Source organism: Callithrix jacchus, chromosome 17 (assembly GCF_049354715.1).
Source record: "Callithrix jacchus isolate 240 chromosome 17, calJac240_pri, whole genome shotgun sequence".
In the NCBI taxonomy this organism is placed as follows: Eukaryota; Metazoa; Chordata; class Mammalia; order Primates; family Cebidae; genus Callithrix; species Callithrix jacchus.
Genome location: NC_133518.1, coordinates 32092295 through 32113201, shown reverse-complemented (window position 1 = coordinate 32113201; position 20907 = coordinate 32092295). Strand labels below are relative to the sequence as shown.

At 36.4% G+C, this 20907-nt stretch overlaps 1 long non-coding RNA gene and 1 pseudogene across 1 annotated transcript in view; one reads left to right on the top strand and one right to left on the bottom strand.

The window, feature by feature from the left end:
• LOC103788772 (uncharacterized) overlaps positions 1-15656 on the top strand; it is a 78503-nt gene extending 62847 nt beyond the window's left edge. The window contains exons 3-7 of the long non-coding RNA XR_614779.5: positions 6098-6219; positions 8288-8408; positions 11341-11414; positions 13606-13733; positions 14463-15656. This is a non-coding gene — a long non-coding RNA (uncharacterized LOC103788772). The remainder of the gene's footprint in view (positions 1-6097; positions 6220-8287; positions 8409-11340; positions 11415-13605; positions 13734-14462) is intronic.
• On the bottom strand, positions 4543-5323 carry LOC100390823 (actin related protein 2/3 complex, subunit 3, 21kDa pseudogene; annotated as a pseudogene).
• Positions 15657-20907: the final 5251 nt, after the last annotated feature.

Below are 20907 nucleotides of genomic sequence, written 5' to 3'. Positions count from 1 at the left end.
AAATTGATGTCGGGCTTAAAGTGTGGCCTTTTGTCATCATCTCACTGTTCTGAACTTACCTATACCAATTTGTTGATACATAATGCATGAGTTCTTTTGAGAAGATGCATCAACAGTATCAGCTGATGAAATTTTGAGCTGAATAAATACTGTTCATGCACCCTCAACCCAGTAGTGTATAATGTTGGTAATGTTCAACGACAAGCTCTGAAGAATGTATGTGTGTGCGTGTGTGTGTGTGAGATACAGGTTTATGGTGCATTTTACTGATATAAAAGATGTGAAGCATGCAATTCACAAATAATAAAATATTACAACATTCATTAATGTAAATTTCATATACCCAGTCGATTCTAATGAAATAACCAATTTCATGAGATTTGAGCCAACTAATATTTGCACTGATTAGAGCCAAACTAATATCTGCAGCTAACCTATGATTATAATTGATGAATAATTAGGATCTGCATGAATATTATTTAATTTTTTGTTGGTGTTAATGAGGAAGATGAAAGGAGAACTTTGAAGACACTTTGGAACTTGATTTTATCAATAATGACATAAGCAACTTTGCTTAATCAGATGACTTTTTGAATACTGGAAGAATAATTTCTCAGTTTTTGGTAACATTTATAGTGTAATGGCTGTAGACATGATATGCACTGAGGTTTAGTCTGCATTATTACTTTCTGCAACACTTTCTTAAGGCAATCAGTAAAATAATAAATCAAACCCTGATTTGTAGAAAGTCACCGATAAAGATGTGGATAACAGAAACACCTGTAGTAGCTACCTTTGAAGAACAGTCTTCCTAAATAGAAGGCTAGTGGGTCACGCAATAGACCACTTATTTTCTTTTTTTTAAATTTTTTATTGCATTTTAGGTTTTGGGGTACATGTGCAGAACATGCAAGACAGTTGCATAGGTACACACCTGGCAGCGTGTTTTGCTTCCTTTCTCCCCTTCACCCACATTTGGCATTTCTCCCCAGGCTATCCCTTCCCAGCTCCCCCCACCACTGGCCCTCCCCTCTTCCCCCCAATAGACCCCAGTGTTTAGTACTCCCCTCCCTGTGTCCATGTGTTCTCATTTTTCATCACCCACCTATGAGTGAGAATATGTGGTATTTCATTTTCTGTTCATGTGTCAGTTTGCTGAGAATGATGTTCTCCAGATTCATCCATGTCCCTACAAACGACACAAACTCATCATTTCTGATTGCTGCATAATATTCCATGGTGTATATGTGCCACATTTTCCCAATCCAGTCTACCATCAATGGGCATTTGGGTTGGTTCCAGGTCTTTGCTATTGTAAACAGTGCTGCAATGAACATTCGTGTGCATGTGTCCTTATAGTAGACTGATTTATAGTCCTTTGGATATATACCCAGTAATGGGATTGCTGGGTCAAATGGAATTTCTATTTCTAAGACCTTGAGGAATTGCCACATGGTCTTCCACAATGGTTGAACTAATTTACACTCCCACCAACAGTGTAAAAGTGTTCCTTTTTCTCCACTTTCTCTCCAGCATCTGTTGTCTCCATATTTTTTAATAATCACCATTCTAACTGGCGTGAGATGGTATCTCAATGTGGTTTTGATTTGTATCTCTCTAATGACCAGTGATGATGAGCATTTTTTCATATGATTGTTGGCCTCATATATGTCTTCTTTTGTAAAGTGTCTGTTCATATCCTTTACCCATATTTGAATGGGCTTGTTTGTTTTTTTCCTGTAAATCTGTTTGAGTTCTTTGTAAATTCTGGATATCAGCCCTTTGTCAGATGGGTAAACTGCAAACATTTTTTCCCATTCTGTTGGTTGCCGATTCACTCTAGTGACTGTTTCTTTTGCCGTGCAGAAGCTGTGGAGTTTCATTAGGTCTCATTTGTCTATTTTGGCTTTTGTTGCCAATGCTTTTGGTGTTGTGGTCATGAAGTCCTTGCCTACTCCTATGTCCTGGATGGTTTTGCCTAGATTTCCTTCTAGGGTTTTTATGGTGCCAGGTCTTATGTTTAAGTCTTTAATCCATCTGGAGTTAATTTTAGTGTAAGGTGTCAGGAAGGGGTCCAGTTTCTGCTTTCTGCACATGGCTAGCCAGTTTTGCCAACACCATTTATTAAACAGGGAATCCTTTCCCCGTTGCTTGTTTTTGTCAGGTTTATCAAAGATTGTATGGTTGTAGATATGTTGTGTTGCCTCTGATGCCTCTGTTTTGTTCCATTGGTATATATCTCTGTTTTGGTACCAGTACCATGCTGTTTTGATTACTGTAGCCTTATAGTATAGTTTGAAATCCGGTAGTGTGATGCCCCCCGCTGTGTTCTTTTTGCTTAGAATTGACTTGGCTATGCAGGCTCTCTTTTGGTTCCATATGAAGTTCATGGTGGTTTTTTCCAGTTCTGTGAAGAAAGTCAATGGTAGCTTGATGGGGATAGTGTTAATTCTGTAAATTACTTTGGGCAATATAGCCATTTTCACGATATTAATTCTTCCTAACCATGAACATGGAATGTTTCTCCATCTGTTTGTGTCCTCTCTGATTTCGTTGAGCAGTGTTTTGTAGTTTTCCTTGAAGAGGTCCCTTACGTTTTTTGTGAGTTGTATTCCTAGATATTTTATTCTTTTTGTAGCAATTGTGAATGGCAGTTCGTTCTTGATTTGGCTTTCTTTAAGTCTGTTATTGGTGTAGAGGTATGCTTGTGATTTTTGCACGTTGACTTTATATCCTGAGACTTTGCTGAAGTTGCTTATCAGTTTCAGGAGTTTTTGGGCTGAGGTGATGGGGTCTTCTAGGTGTACTATCATGTCGTCTGCAAATAGAGACAATTTGGCTTCCGCCTCTCCTATTTGAATGCCCTTCATTTCTTTTTCTTGCCTGATTGCTCTGGCCATAGACTACTTATTTTCAAATAAATACTTGCAGCCTCAGGACTATAGTATAAGCCAAACAGTACAAACATAATATTATACTGTACATGTTGCAAAGTATTCTACAGCAAGAATTTACCACTCATTGTAATCATGCCTATTCTAAGAGAGGTTTAGAGCTCTTTCAAGTTTTTACTTTTTTATATGCTTTTTGATTTTGCAATGAAGATAGCAGTAAATATCTTTGCACATATATCTTTGTACAGCCTATGAATTTGTATAAAAGATAGAATCCTAGAAAGAAAATTTGCAGGCTTCTTCAATCATTGATTATGTATTCATTTATTTTGCAATTATTGAAATCATCCTGGCTTTAATTCTAGTTCTGTATACAAATATTTGCCAATACACCATCCCCAGATTGTGACCAAATAAACTCCAAGGGTTCTCCATCTTTTGAGGTTGTAGAGTTCTGCATTATTTTGCTGTTGAATATTCTGTGGTTCAAAAGTTTTTGTTCTGGAATGAACATTTGCTACAAATGCTTTTGAATTAATGAATTATCTGACCATTCATTTTAAGAAACAAGTGAAATTATTTTATAGATCATATTTATTTTTAACAAATGAGAGTAGATAGAATTCTTACATTTTGGGTCTATTAATACAACTCCATAATGAGATTGTCAATGTCTCACTTATTTGAGTAAAAGAGCATATATCCTTAAGGTATACTTTCTATTAAAGTGAGACAAACATTTAAAATTGCTCAAGTGGCAAAGATTGTTGTTCTTAGGCTAGAATCTGTAAAAGTGACTGAGCAATGATAGGTATGTTATTCTGAGGGCAACTTTCAGAGCTTCAACACAATAGGGGATTATTAAGTCATTCAAAATCGAAGTTACTGCTAGAATCTGGGACAGGCAGATTCTTGAGTCTTAGTAAATTTTAAAAGGTCTAAATGCATGGGTCTTGTCAGTTTTGCTCTTATAAAACCTTTACATCACAAGTATATAATATACTTCTTTCTGTTAGGTATATCAGTGTTGTATCTGCAATTGAGCTAAGGGATTTGCAACATAAACTTGCATCACATATATTCATTGGTATTATTCAATGAGCTTAACTATCTGCTTTAATCTGTTTTGATGCATTTGAGCCTTTCTTTTCTGCCCCCTTGAAATACTCAGATTATTTAAATGCACTTATGTAGAAAATGCAATTTTTATTGGGTAAACAAGGAGTGGTGTGTGTGTGTGTGTGTGTGTGTGTGTGTGTAGCTATGGTGTATCTACTCAAATTGGCGACTTAAAAATATGAAGATGCTATTATCTCAAGAAGAAAATAAAACCCTTTAAGTACACTATCTTTGAGAAATGGACCAGAGTATGGACACTCAGCACTGTATAAAATATTCACTGAGGAGAGAGTCTGATAAGGATAAACAGAAAGAACTTAAAAAAATCTAGAAATAAAAATTTCAGGATCCTTCAATCGCTGATTATTTGTTTTTTATTTTGAAATCATCCTAGTTTTAATTCTTGTTAAAAAAAAACTTCTCAAGTTTTTCATTAGAGGACCAAACATTGGTCATAGAATCTGAATGGGGTCTTACCAATCTTATAATTTTTTTTTGGTTAGAAATTTCTTTATTATTACTTATTCTTATTAAGCACCAGCTTAATACTGCAGAAAATTTCAAATCACCCTTGATAACACACTTTCTTTTCTCCTACCCAAATTCTTGATCAAGAGTTTCTCAAGTAAAGATATACTCTTCTCTCTTCTGTATAAAACTTTATGAAATAAAGGCAAAAGATTGTGTATATCTTGCTGGAAAATGCTGCCCAGGAATCTGGAGATGGTGGCTGCCCGAGCTCCCTTCATTGTCCAGGTCCTGAAAGACTCTTGTTCATGAACTGTCTCTCCACAAAGCAAGTCCACCACTTGCTGGGTTTATCATTCTGAGGGTCGAAAACTTTCTCACAAAGTCTCTGTCCAGTCTCTTGCCTTAGCTGTTGTAAATAGGCTCTCATCACTTCATCTTCCTGTTTGTTTGCAGGTTTGGCATAAATCGCATTAAGTGGAAAACCAGGCTCTCCAGGAATGGGAAAATCAGTGATCCCCAGTGTATACATTTCTTTCTCACCTTGGCTTTTGGAATTGCACTTTTGGAGTTTCTTCAGACACTCAGAAATGTAGAGAGTTATATATATCAAGGTCCTATTAGCTTCATTCTTAATTTCATAGTTCTTGAAGAAGACATTGGCCTTGAAGTAATAGATGGCTTCATCCACAATATCTGTATCTTTCGTCTCTCTGGGGGCAGGTCCTTTGAATTGGCTTCTGATAGGTAATGGTGCCATGTTTCCAATGAGTTTGGTGTCAGGATCCATGAGAGAAGAGTGGTAAGCTGGCATCTTGGCGGCGCCCCAGTTTCAACCCAGAGGAGCAGGATCTCCCAACCTTATAATTTTTTTCTGTCAGTTTTTGGCTTGAGAAGGACAAAGAGCTAAATTCATTGGCAGTATCTCTTTCCACGGCTGGGTGAGCTCAAACTGCTAATCTGTAGGCCTTACACTGTATTGTCAGCACAGAAATTAGAGCAAATCACATGGGCTCTCACTGAGCTAGAAAGTCTATAGATCCAAGCAAAGGTTATCACAGAATAATGATGTAGGAAGATCAGAGTAATTTTTTGTCTTTTTTGAAAAGTCATCAGTATTTGATTTATAAGAGCAACAGTTAAGAAAAAGCAGTAAGACAGAAAGTTCCTGTAATAAGTTTTCATGTCATTTAAAACACTTTATCCTTTGTGTTAAAAATCATTTTGGTGTTTAATTTTAAGGACACTAAACTGTAGGTTTTATAAAGACCATGAGAATATTTGCTTTGTTCTCAAGATCTCCAGGGCATGGCACAAAGTAGGTGTACAATAAATACTGCTGAATGAATGAATGATAGAATAACCAACTGCATCTTTTCAAGCTTAAAACATTGTAAAATTGCTTGTCATTGAGATTGGCAGTCTCTGGAATGGCTCTGATCATCTCTTTCTCCAGGTTTTCATGCTCTTTTGTAATCTTTCTTTGAGTATGGGCAGGATCTAGTGACTTTCTTCTAGTGCACAGAGTACAGCAAATGTGATGGAATGTCTCTTCTGAAATTAGGTTACAAAAAATATTGTGATTTTGTCTTGTTTGTCCATCCTTATCCCCCAAGCCCTCATTCTGGAGGAAGCAAGCTGGCATGTCATGAGTCCTGTGAAGAGGCTCATGCAGAAAAGAGCTGATGTCTCTGGCCAACAGCCACATGATTGGGCCTATAAGTGGAGGCTTCCCCAGGTGAGCCTTGAGATGGCTGCAGATCCGGCCAACACCTTGATACATGATATTGTGGCCTCATGGGAGACCCTGAGTCAAAGGCACCAAGCCAAGCTGTGTGTGGTTTCCTGACCCACAATAAACTATGAGATAATAAATGTTGGTGGTTTTCAGCCACCATGTTTTGGGGGGTATTTTGTTACATAGCAATAGATAACCAATGTAGTTAAATTACTTCTTGGACTAAATTCATTAGTTATAAAAACCTCCTTCTAACTGTATAACCCCTGAAAAACATTGAGAGTTTATTGAGACATATAATCCTTCAATTTCAACCTTATTTCAAATGGCCATATCCTCTAAAACTAAGGTACTTTACTCAAATAAATATTTATTTTGAGTTTGAGTTACTTAGCCATTAGGAAGTAGAAACATGTTGATTGTCTTTTTACTGTTATATGAGTGAGCATTACATTCAGATCAGTGAGCACGATACTTACTAAGACCTTTATTATCTTCGTGGAACTATGCCCACACATTCGGATATAGTCCCATGCAGAGCACTGTGGTGAAACTTGTGATCAGTGGTACCAAACAGCCTGGATGTGATGCTAACTTAGCAGTTTATTATAAATAACTTAAAACATTTGGGCAAGCCACTTGTCTGGCATTCATTTTGTCATTTATAAGGGAAAGGGAATAGGTTGTAAAAATAAATGAGATATATAAAGAGTAGTCCATACAGGAGATCCATGTTCAGATTATAAATGAATAATCTACAATTTCACTTTTCATAGAGTTTGCTCAAGGAAGCTCCTTTTTCCCTGGTCGTTTCACATATATAATGTCCTCTGTTTGAAGACGTTAGTGCATTTATGTATACATGGATGAAGTGGACAACCTATCAACACCAGTGCTCCTTTACAAAGTTTTTAAAAAGTTATCACAGTTATAAATGCACATAGCTTAGAATTGTACTGTTGAATAAGGTAGTCCTAGACTTATGTAGCTACTGAGTGCTTGAAATGTGGCTAATCCTAATTGAGATGTGTTGCGAGTATAAAATACACCCTGAATTTCAGATTTAGTACAAGAAAATGTAAAATGTATCATCTTTAATAATGATACTTTTGAAAATGATGGCATATTCGCTTAAATAAACTATGTTAAGTAAAATATATGGATATATTTGGTTAAATAAAATATATTAAAATTAATTTCACAACCAGGTGTGGTGGCTCATGCCTGTAATCCCAGCACTTTGAGCGGCTGAGGCAGGTGAATCACCTGAGGGCAGGAGTTCGAGGCTAGCCTGGCCGACATGGTGAAGCCCCATCTCCATTACAAATATAAAAATTAGTCAGACGTGGTTGTAGGTGCCTGTAATTCCAGCTACTCAGGAGGCTGAGGCAAGAGAACTGCTTGAACCCAGGAGGTGGAGGTTGCAGTGAGCTGAGATGGTGCCATTGTGCTCCAGACTGGGAGACAAGTGTGAAACTCCATCTCAAAAAAAAAAAATTTTTTTTAAAATTTCACTAGCTTTCTTTTTTTTTCTTTTTCCTCAATATGGCTACTAGAAAATTTACATTTACATATGTGGTACTTATTTTATTTCCTTAGAAAGCATTCTCATAACTCTCTGACATTTGTTTAAAAAAATAGCAGTATAGCTCCATCGCCTCTGCATCTTCAGTCTTTGCATGCATTTTCACCTCTTTTAAGTGATTTATTTGGTCGGTAATTATAGCGTTTTCTACAAATAACATACTTTGGTCATAACTTTTTTATTTTCACTCTCAGGCATTATCTTTTGACTTCACATTCAGTTGCCCCTCTGTCATCTCTCAGTCCCAAAGGATTATTTTCTATCCCATCATAGCAGTTGCATCATTATGACCTAACAGGAGCCCCATTCACAATTGAGGCTGGTGGAGAATCATGATTGATTCCTTTTTCTGTACAACTTTTTGTTTCCTTGCCTTCTTTCTTTTCATTTGCTGTATTTTCCATGTACTTATAATTAATACAGTCCCAAATGCTTTGCCAGTTTTCTACCTTCCTTCTTTTTTTTTCTTTTTCTTTTTTTTAGATGGAGTCTCACTCTGTCACCAGACTGGAGTGGAGTGGTGCGACCTCGGCTCCCTGCAATCTCCGCCTCCCATGTTCAAGTGCCTCTCCTGCCTCAGCCTCTCAAATAGCTGGGATTACAGGTATGTGTCATCAAGCCCAGCTAATTTTTGTATTTTTAATAGAGATGGAGTTTCACCATGTTAGCCAGGATGGTCTTGATCTCTTGACCTCATGATCTGCCCACCTTGACCTCCCAAGTGCTGGGATTACAGGCGTGAGCCACGATGCCCGGCCTTTACCTCTCTTCTTAAGATGTCAGATGTGCCTGGCATTCTTCTGGTTTCACCTTTCACAGAAGTCCCTCCCAGAGCCATCGAACCTACTCAAAACCACCCCGGGTGCTCTTTCTATCAGGTTCACAGTTGCCATCTGGGAATCTTTCTTCTGCAGCATCCCTGCAATTCCCCTTCTCAGGCTCCTCTGTTTAATCGATTCAACTTTATACCAGGACTAATTTATTTGCTGATTTCTTCTTTTCAGTGGAATACATTTTCCAAAAGTTGTCAAGAAAAGTGAGCAAAGAGGTACACTTTTTGAGATGTGCATGTCTGAGAATGTTTTCCTACAGGCTGAAATGGATTGCTTGTGTAGAAGTCTGTAGAATTTTTCTTTTGAATTTTGAAAACCTTCCTTAAAATTTCTTAGCATTCATGTTGCTACTGAGAAGCCTGAGTCATGATTTTTGTATTTCGTGGCTATTTTTTTTTTCCTTTCTTTGGAAGCTTTTATGATTGTCATTTTGTCCCAGTGTTTAGTAATTTCATTATGATGTATATCTACTTTTGTTGTGCTGTGATTGCTGACTCTTATTTCTCTCTCTCTCTCTCTCTCTCTCTCTCTCTCTCTCTCTCTCTCTCTCTCTGTGTGTGTGTGTGTGTGAGACAGAGAGAGAGAGAGACAGCATGTGTGTTAGTAATTATGTAATCTAAATTTTTAAAATTCTAAATAAGAATTTTGTGATGACTGGGTTGAGAGAGAATCAACATTTCCTGCTGCTATGGTGCTGGTGACAGTTCATCATCATCCTCTCCTTAATATGGTTTCTTCTTGGGGCATTTTGGGATAACACATGTGTGAATTCAGTCTTGAATGAGCTAGTTTGTCCTTGCTAAATTCCAGGGGTATTTTCTGTTGGCTAAAACATAGAGATTAGACAGGTTTTTTTTTTTTTAATCTACCATTGCTAAAAGGGTTTTCTTGTAGTTGTAGGCCATCCTGTTATATAGGCAGCAAAGTTGTAGCTTTATTTGGGGTGGTTCAGATCTTTTATCTTGCCCTGCATCGGTGCCTGAGGCTTCAGGCCACATGCATGAATCCCACAGATGCCCTCATGCTATGTTGCATACTGTTTTCTCATACCTTCTGAGGTTTTCTGCTTTTGTTGTTGTTGTTGTTTGTTTGTTTTTGCTCTTGACAATAGTGGATACCCTGAAATTTAATGTTGTGGTCTTTCTCTTCCTTAGCTCAGCTAGGTCCAGTTTCTTGTCTCATAACCAGAAGAATTAGGCACACAGACACCAGAGAGTGATTGAAGTGGATTTTATTAAGTGAAAGGAAAGCTATCAGCAAACAGGGGATGGGGCGTGCGGGGTGGTTCCCCTACCCGAAGGCGGGAAAGTTCTCACGTGTGGTTGGGTCTGGGGCCTCTTATGGACTCCAAATGGGGACTGCATGCTGATTGGTTTGTGAGTATATAAAAAAGGTTAAGGGGAAGACACCCCTCAAAGATGGGCATGACAGTATAGAGAACCAATTAGGAGAGGGTATGTATATGTAAAATAGGTGAAGGGTGGGGACCAATCAGAGGAAAGCATGTCAAATAGGAAGACAAGTTCTCAATCCAGTCAAGGATTTAACCTGTGGCTTGGCTTTCCAGCTTTAAACTGCCTTTGGCTTGGAGGTGGGGTTTCACTGGGGACCCACCCTATCTGCCTAGGCATTTGGCTGCCTCCTGCCACTCTCACCAGTTCATTGATTTAAGTCTAAACTACATGGCATTTCTAACTTTATAGATGAAGAATTTTAGGACTTTTAATCTACTATGATAACACTAGAAACAGAAATATAAGGCACTTTAAAAACTATGAATTATTTTATCATATAATGTATATAATGATAACACTAGAAACAGAAATATAAGGCACTTTTAAAACTATGAATTATTTTATCATATAATGTATATAATGTAAAGCATAATATACATAAAGTTCATCCCCACACCAATCAGCTTAAGAAATAGAACACTTTCAATATGTTTGACGCTCCCTGTTTCCCTTCCATAATTATACTGCCCTTTCTATCCAGAAGATCTCAGTTATTCTGAATTTTGTGATATCATTGTCTTGTTTTTCTTAGCAATTTTATGAAGTTTGTGAGTATTGCTTAAGAATAATGTTTACTTTTGCATATCTTCAAATTTTACATAAAAATCATACTGCTGCAGTTTATCTGCAACTTGCTTTTTTTTGTTTGCTGAAGATTGTAAGATCCTTTAAAAATCTTTTTAGTTTCTCAAATAAACCCAACCCCTATTATTCATGAAATTGTAGTGTCAGTGAATAAACACCATAAAACGAATAATTACTAGAGGGCTTGGGAATTTCTCTGCCTTATTCATATTGGAAATAACAATTTACTAGAAAAGCTGAATACTGACTATCTTCTAAATTAGAAAAAAAAATCTTGATCACATGGAAAGAGATGCGTGTTCTTCTGTTGTGGCAGCAGCTTTCCACTGTATTTGTTATTCTTCTCCCTGCAAATCCAATGCCAACCACACAATTCCAGATGAGTTAAGAATATTTATCTTAGGTTTTAAGGATTGTAAAACTAAGCAGGAATGTAAGTAACTTAAGCTTTACCTTTATTTTTATACACATACACACACACAATTTTAACTTGTTAAGCACTTTGAATTGGATGACATTTGTTGACTTTTTATTGATCCATTCAGCTTTAAATCTACTTATCAATCTAATATTTTCTCCCTTTTTGTTTACTTCTGTTTTGTAGGGAAGGCTGGAAATACTTCTTAACGAATTACACATCTATCAAGTTTCCCCTATTTCTCCCCAGTCTGTTTTCAGGTATCTACAAGTTAATTTCTGGGGTGGTAAGAGCCAAACTCAGAGAATAAAATAACAACTGAGACAAAAATAATAGGAAAAGGGCATGCTAAATCATTTCCCCCACCCCCACCGTAGGGAACCTCATGCTTTTTTTCAAGTATATAAATACTTTTTTTCAGGCTAAAGCTTACCTGCTGCTCATCAGACTAGGCCAAGGGAGTTTTATGAAAAACAGACTAGATGTCATAAACTATCATAATACAGTCTGCCTTAAACAATGTGTGAACTCAACAAATGTTTTGCTTTAAGTAAATTTCAAGTTTCTATTCAGATTTTCACTTAAATTTCCTCTTAAAATAAACATACACACCACAATATAAATTTTGTAACACATATTTTGAAACATAGTTTATACCTCTAACATTTAATAGAGGTTCTATCATTATAGAACTTCATTTATTATCAAATTTAGCCATTAATATTTCTGGTGTATTTTCAACATTTAGAAGTTACAATATTTTCCTATGGAAGTTAGCATCTGGACAGTTCTCTAAAACACTCAATATGTATATTATTAGTTCTAAAACAGTGTGTCAATTATTCAGCATTACTATGTATTACCGTCTATATTTCTATGTTTTTTTTTTTGTTTGTGCATGCTTTCTCTTCTCAACCAAATACTCAGTTTCTACTGCCTTCTAATTTTTATGCATTCTCCCCTCTCACTAAAACATTATTGGACCCCCTATCCTCCAACAAACCCTTGTTAAGCACCTACCACATGCCAGGAATTGTTTTGAGGGCTCAGGATATAGGATAAGAAAGACAAATACTCTGCTCTTGGATAACTCATAGTGAAGAGGCAAGCAATAAAGAAATCAAACAAAAAAGAATGAGATAATTTCTCATAGTAATTGGTGCAGTAACCAAGAAACAAAAGAAGGTGATATGAAGCATAGTGTCAAGGATGTAAGAGCCTTCTTTACCTTTTCTCAAGAAAACTTATACAAACTTTACTGCATATCCCTTTAATACCATATTGGAGTGCTGTCTATCAGCACTAAGAGTTATTTAATTCTTTAGTGATGTATTAATGTGTCATTGCTTCTCTTAGTATTTACTAGTGATTAGGGTCCAGACTCTGAAAAGTTACATGTTAACGTGAGGATTATTGTCCAATAGAAATACCAATTGGTTCTTTCTAGCAGAAAAGATCGTGTCCGATTGTATGGCTTTATTGTCTTATAGGATAAAACTAGTTTTATCTCTAATATAGCAAATTTATTTCAGTATACCCTTCCTGAATGATATATAAACATCTGTTCCTTAAGTTTTCCTTAGAAAAAGGAAAACCATGTTTCTGATTCCCTTATTAATGACTGAAAAAAATCTAAAATTTATTTAGCATTAGTATGATAGTCATAATTTTAACTTGCTGAAAATTATAAATTGACCAGAAGAGGAAAGATAAAGATAAAGTTTTTTTGAGAATAGAACATTTGAGCCCAAATATAAATGACAAGAAGGAGACAGCCATGTGACCAACTAGGAACTGAGTGCTCTAGGCAGACAGAATAGGATCTTTAAAAACCTAAACCAGGAATGAGGTTGGAGTGTTGAAGAATTAAAGACCTATATAGAGTATAAGAGTAGAGGAAAATGAGTTTGAAGAACTTAGCAGAGGGTAGATTTTGCAGGGTTTTGACAACAATGAATAATGACTTTTTAAATTTTTTTTTTTTAGAAAGAGAGGAGTGAGACTGAGGGAGGAAAGTGATACAAAGAGAGATGGAGAGAGAGAGGAGAGAGAAATAGAGAGAGATGAGAGAGAGGAAGACGGGGGAGAGATCTAGAGAGAGGGAGACAGAGAGAGACAGAACAAGGAGAGAAAGACACATACACACAGAGACCAAGAGAGAGGGAAAAAGAGAGAGAAAGAGATGGAGACAGAAAGAAGAGAGAAACAGGGAGAGAGACAAAGAGAGATGAGAGAGAGGGAGACAGAGAAACAGAGAAAGAGAGGAGAGAGACAGATGGGGAGAGAGAGGAGGGAAAGACAGAGAGAGAGGGGCCCAAAGAGGGAGGGAGGGAGAGAGAGAGAGAGAGAGAGAGAGAGAGAGAGAGAGAGAGAGAGAGAGAGAGAGAGAGAGAGAGAGAGAAGATTATGAATAGTGACTTTAATACATTTTTAAAATTACATATTTTCTAGGAAATCTCAACCCATATGTGTTTCTTTCCATACCTAATGTGAGTCCTTCAATTCCCACCCCCCGCCAAAAGTTGGAGTGGAGAAAAAACATAAGGATTAGCACAAGCAACAGGAGAAAACTAGAAAAGGTATTTCCAGTTATGAAAATACATTGAATCACACACTCTGAGATTGTGGCTTCTTTTAAGTTAAAAACTCTAGGTGGGGGGTACAAATATTCCTGTAGGTCCTCTTTCCTTTCTTCTTTTTCTCTGCAAGGAAGAGAAACTCCAGACTCCAAAATTATCAGTGATCTGGGATGGAGAAAATAAAAGCAGAGTTCTGTGACCAATTCTGCTTCTGACTGACTGTGATTTTAATAGAGTTTTAGCTTCTCCATCTCTACACTGAGGCTGTAATTACCTAGAGATCTCTGTGGGTCCTCCGTGGAAGGGTTTTAAGACAGCTACAATTAACTGTAAGTTATCTTGACCTTTAAGAGAAAGATTCCAGACCCTGTGGCTTAGGGGTTGTCTTTTTCTACCTTCCTTTGCCTCCATGTTTCCTCATAAGGTAGGGGAATAACAAAAACAACAAGGACAACTTCAGTTCCTTAATCTTTTCTCCGTGTGACCAGAGCACTCTGTGTGTTAACATTTCACTTCTCAATTCATAAAAGGTCATAATATTGTGTTGGTTCTGTGTGGTCTTATTTTAGTAATTAGTCTTATTTTGCTGGGAAAAAATGCAAAGAATTACCATTATGGGGAATTTTATCTTTATTAAATGTTGAACTTGCCCTCTTATCCTGGTTTCCTTATTATTGTGTACTGACGTTTGTGCAAAGTTCATTTTCAGTTTCTATTTTATTTTTCCAGTGTTGGGGAAAGGTCTCAAGTGTGACAGAGAAGGCAGAAATTCACCAGCAAATCCAAACTGGGAAAATCCCAGAGTTGAAGAGAAGAAATTTAAAGAAAGAAAATCTTACAAAAAGAAACATGCTTGGGGATACTCTTGTTTGCTGGTAAAATGATCTGTAGAAATTCTGAGATAAGGGGTGTTAAAAGTAAGAAAATGCAGGCATACTTAATTATCAGACTATCAACTTTCCCCTTGTCTAACGGGAGCCAAAGAATGGTGTTTTAATGCCCAGCTTCTAGGTGAAATATGTATTAGCAAACTGTTCTAGGCCTTTATGTTCCTTTATTTTTGTTTTCAAAAATTCCTATGACAATATTCTGGTATCCCTGACACATGAGGATACATTTCATGCCAAAACCAGTTTAGAAAATCTGCAGATTAAAGGAGGAGTGTATGCTGCAGCTGAGAGCAGACACTTCCAAGGCATCTTGCAAGGGTAAGTTTAGAGTGGCGTACTCTTTGAATATTGTCTGAGTATTGACAAGATTCAAATGGACGCTGCAAACAATGGAGTGTTGTGAATTGTGTACATCTCTAGAAGTAATTTGGTGGCATATATTTAACACAATCCGTCCATATTTGAGCAAACCCAAGCAATTTACATTTCCTGGATGTCAGCTTGAACAGGAGCTTAGAAGGATGGTGATGCTTCAGTCTCATTTGAGATAAAAATAATGGATAATCATGTATTTACACAGTAATTTATTTCAGAAGTATGTCAATTATGAAAATAGGACTTTTATACATTACTGTTGAGAGCATAAATTGTTACTAACTTCCATGAAGGGCAATTTGTATATACAAAAGCTTAGAAATACTCCTGATCTTCGAATCATCAATTTTCCAATAAAATAAAAAGATAAATGTTCAGGATTATATAACTTATTTATTATGTTATCACTGTGCTTACAATAAGGAAAATCTGAAAAGAGCCTGTAGAAGCAGAAATAGAGGAATTTTTAATATGGTTTATTCATGCAATAGAATATTTTACAGTGTCTATAATGATAAAAATTTATAATTATTGACATGGAAATATATTTTTAATTATAAAATAAGACTACAAAATAATATTTAAAGCATTATCTCATTCTGTAACAATATATTATTTGTTTGCTGGTATATATGAATAAAATGTCTCTCAGATAATTGAATTACATCTTACGCTTTGTCACTGACTTAAACTTATGTGTTTCTGTTCTTTGCCATCACAAAACTTTGTGACTACAGAGTCATATAAGACTCTATTGTTAAAAAAAGACTTTCATGCATTTCTAAGTTTACAATTAGAATTTTGATTTTCACTACCACCTTCTCAAAGTAATCCAAAGTTCTCAAAAAGACAATTCAAAGTTCATAATTTACTATTATATATTTCTCTTAGGAAACACTTTTTTTCCATGTCGAACTGGATAAAATCGTTAATGCATGGGGTTCATGGACTTCTGCCTCCCCTTTTGCCTTCTTTTTTTTTTTTTTTCTCACTTCCAACCTGAGAAGAAAGGACAAAATTTCATGAATGAATGCAGAAAGTAGAGAGGGATTCAGAACAAATATATTTTCTTCCTAATTCTGAGCACCAGGAAGTCAGGAAATATCCTGAGTGTATTATGAGAAACTGTGCACTTTGGAGTAGCAGTGGAGAAGGAGGACCAAAGTATAAGAAAAGGTGAGATGAGTGAGAAAATTCTTCCAAGATAAGAAGGAGGTGCCGAGGATTTGTGGTGACATACATTAATAATACTTGATGTAGTCTAAGTATTTGCAGCTCCTTAAAAATAGAGAGGGACATGAATGAAGATTATATGTGCTCATTTTTGGGTCTAGAGTCTATATGTGAGACACTGCTTCTGGATTGGACTTAGGGGTGACAGCTTTCTAAATATTATTTGTGGATCTAGAGAATTTTGTCCACATGCTCTCATCAGACGAATTCTTGCTTTTGTGCCTTTTATCACTTCTTGAAACTCTATTCTGTGTCAAAAGAGGAACAACAGTATGTCTATTCCTAAATCAATCCCCCCAAAAAGACAGATTAGGGCTTTATAATCAATTGTGAAATATCTTGTTTCCTCCCAAGATCATATTAAAGATTTGTTTGCAGTTCTTTAATTGCAGTTTTTAGTGACCATGATAAGCTTCACTAAAATAAACATTAGGAAGTAAGATAATAATGTATAAAGGAACTCTCTAGAAGAATATGTGGGTGTTCTCCACACGTGAAATCTAGGAAAACAGGATGGATTCAGAGATGAAAGGAATGACATATTGTCTCTCTTGCTAACACAGATTCTTAATTACCCTATAGATTGCATCTGCAGTCTCAGGAAATATTAAAGCCCATTTTAATCTAGATAAGTCATCATATAGCCTTTGTAAATATAAAGCCCAAATATCACAATGCTTTGTTCAAGCTGAATCCTAATATGTATGAAAATTAAACTCTGTTACAGCACATGAAGATTTCATAAAATTTTTATGACCAGATCGGTCTTCGCTGAGAATAACAAAACATGTGAAGTGTGCAAATTAGCTATCATATGGCTAAAAAATATGGGAGGATTTAGACTATGAAGAACTGCAGGTTTTCAACAAGTTGGATAGGGTTCAATATTTTTAGTCTGTCCAATAGGTCACTGTGTTTAAGGTATGATGCAAATGTTTAACAAATTGTGAAATATGGACTGTGACATGGTTTCAAACTATATTTGTTTATTTTTTCAGAAGAGAAATGTTTTATTTTATTAACCCCAAATATCCCAAACATATTTGGCCATTGTATTTTTTTAACATGAAGGTAATGCTAATAACAACGAAGGCAACTCCCGTTGTCGAATGCTTACCACGTGCTAGACGGTACTTTAAGAACTTCATGCGTTAATCCTGTGATGTAAATACCATTTTTTGTTGCTAGTTAACCTGTTAGAAAACTAGCATAGTTTTCTATGAGGTATAAAGTAATTAAGAAATTTACTCAAGATCATGTAAGTGGTGATCACACAAGAAGGTGATTTGACCTCAACTTCTCTGAAGCTAGAGCCCTCAAACTACTATTTTAAAGTCTCCCACATTTAATGCCTACTCTCTGTAGAAATTCTGTGGAATTGATGTTTCCAGGAAATCACTTGGGGAAACAACTGGACAGAATGTTTTGTATGAACGACAGACAAATTGCTTTCACTTTTAATATTCACAAGGTCCTGAGGCTGTAACAGTACATTTTCTAAGATGGTTTGCAGTAATGCTGAATATAAAAATTTCATTTTTTAAGGTACTGGACTTCTCCAGAGTATAACCCTTTATAAATGTTTATTCTCTTTTTTTCCTTTTCTTTTTATTTATTATTATTATTTTTTGTTTCTCCCTGTGGGTAAAGTGGAATATAAATGTTTATTCTCTTTTTTCTGAATTAAATCTCTTACTATGGTAGTTTAAAACTATTTTAGTTTTTATAATTTCAACTTTTATTTTAGATCTGATGGTCCATGTGCATTTTTGTTATATGGGTATGTTGCATGATTCTAAGGTTTGGGTATGAATGATCCCATCTCCTAGGTAGTAGGCATAGGACCCAATAGCAAATTGTTTAATGCTTACTGCCCTCCCCCACCCCTACCTCTAGTAGTCCCCAGGATCAAGTGTTGTCATCTTTATGTCAGTGAATACCTGAGGTTTAGCTCCTGCTTAAAAGTGAAAATGTGCAGTATTTGATTTCCTTTTTTTTTTTTTTACTTTTATTTTAGGTTTAGGGGTATATGAGCAAGTTTATTATATTGGTAAACTATGTGCCATGGGGATTTGGAGTGCAGATTATTTCACCTCCAAGGTAATAAGCATAGTAACCGATAGGTATTTTCTTTGATCTCCCTTCTCCCACCCACCACCCTCAAGTCAGCCCCCAGTGTCTGTTGTTCCCCTCTTTGTGTCCATGTGTTGCACCGTTTAGATACATTTATAAGCAAGAACATATGGTATTTGTTTGTTTGTTGTGTTCCTTCATTAGTTTGATTAGGTTAATGCCTCTAGCTCCATCTATGTTGCTGCAAAGGACATGATTTTTTTCTTTTTTATGACTGCAGACTGTGTAGCATTTCATGGTATATATGTAACACATTTTCTTTTGTTTTCCTTCTTTTTCTTTTTCTGAGATGGAGTCTCTCTCTGCCATCTAGCCTGGAGTTCAGTGGTGTGATGTCGGCCCACTGCAACCTCTGCCTCCCCGGTTCAAGTGATTCTCCTGTAATCAGCCTTCTCAATTGCTGGGATTACAGACATGTACCACCATGCCTGGCTAATTTTTGTATTTTTAGTAGAGATGGGGTTTCACCAGGTTGGTCAGCCTGATCTCAAACTCCTGACCTCATAATCTGCCCTTCTCCACCTCTCAAAGTGCTGGGATTACAGGCGTGACCCACCGTGCCTGGCCACCACATTTTCTTTATCTGGTCTACCATTGATGGGCAGTTAGGTAGATTCCATGTCTTTGCTATTGTGAATAGTGTTATGATGAATATACATGTGCATGTGTCTTTATGGCAGAATGATTCATATTGCTTCCAGTATATACTCAATAATGTACTTCTGGGTTGAATGTTAGTTCTGTTTAAAGTTATTTGAGAAATCGCTACACTGTTTTCCACAATGGCTGAACTAGTTTACATTCCTACCAGCAGTGTATAAGTGTTGCCTTTTCTCTGCAACCTTGCCAGCATCTGCTATTTTTTGACCTTTTAATAATTGTTTAATAACCATTCTGACTGGTGTGAGATGGTATTTCATTGTGGTTTTGATTTGCATTTCTCTAATGATTAGTGCTGTGGAACACCTTTTCATATGCTCATTGGTCATGTGTATGTCTTCTTTTGAAATGTATGTTCATGTCCTTTGCACACTTTTTAAGGGGGTTTCTTGATATTGCTTGTTGATTTAAGTTTCGTATAGATTCTGGATATTAGACCTCTGTTGGATGCATAATTTGCAAATATTTTCTCCCATTCTGTAGGTTGTCTGTTTACTCTGTTGATAGTTTCTTTTGCTGTGCAGAAACTCTTCAGTTTAATTAATTCCCATTTGTCCATTTTTGTTTTTGTTGCAATTGCTTTTGGTACCTTTGTCATGAAATCTGTCACGGCCTATTTCCAGAATGGTATTTCCTAGGTTGTCTTCCAGGATTTTTATGGTTTTAGGTTTTACATTTAAGTGTTTAATTGATCTTGAGTTGATTTTTGTGTATGGCATAAGGAAGGGATCCAGTTCCAATCTTTTGGATATAGCTAGCCAGTTTTCCCAACACCATTTATTCAATAGGCAGTCGTGTCCTCATTGCTTGTTCTTGTTAACTTTGTTGACTATTAGATAGTTGTAGGGGTTTCTCTTCTTTTCCACTGGTTTATGTGTCTGTTTCTGTACTAGTACCATGCTGTTTGGTTACTGTAGCCCTGTATTATAGTTTGAAGTCAGGTAACATGGTGCTTCCTGCTTTGTTCTTTTCACTTAGGATTGCCTTGGCTATTTAGGCTCTTTTTTGGTTCCATATGAAATTTGAAATATATTTTCCTAATTATATGAAGAATGTCATTGGTAGTTTGATAGAAATAGCATTGAATCTATAAGTTGCTTTGGGCATTATGGCCATTTTAACAATATTGATTATTCCTGCCCATGAATATGGAATGTTTTTCCATTTGTATGTGTCATCTCTGATTTCTTTGAGCACTGTTTTATGATTCTCATTTTACAGATCTTTCACCTCCCTGGTTAGTTTTATTTCTAGGTATTTTATTCTTTTTGTGAGTATTGTAAATGGGATTGCATTCTTGATTTGGCTCTCAGCTTGGATGTTGTTGGTGTCTGACAATGCTTCTGATTTTTTTTTTTTTTGAGATGGAGTTTCGCTCTTGTCACCCAGGCTAGAGTGCAGTGGTGTGATCTCGCTCACTGCAACCTCCACCTCCCAGGTTCAAGTGATTCTCCTGCCTCAGCCTCCCATGTAGCTGGGATTACAGGCACCTGCCACCATTCCCAGCTAATTTTTGTATTTTTAGTAGAGACTGGGTTTCGCCATGTTGGCCAGGGTGGTCTCAAACTTCTGACCTCACATGATCCACCTGTCTCAGCCTCCCAAAGTGCTGGGATTACAGATGTGAGCCATTGCTCCCAGCCAGCTTCTGATTTTTGTACATTGATTTTGAATCTTGAAACTTTGCTGAAGTTGTTTATGAGATCAAGAAGCTTTGGGGCAGACACTATAGGATTTTTCTAGGAGTAAAAGCATATTCTCTGCAAACAGGGATAGTTTGACTTCCTCTCTTGGTATCTGGTTTTCTGTTTCTGTGTTAATTCCCTTAGGATAATGGTCTCCAGCTGCATTTGCTGCAAAGGACATTATTACTATTTTTAATG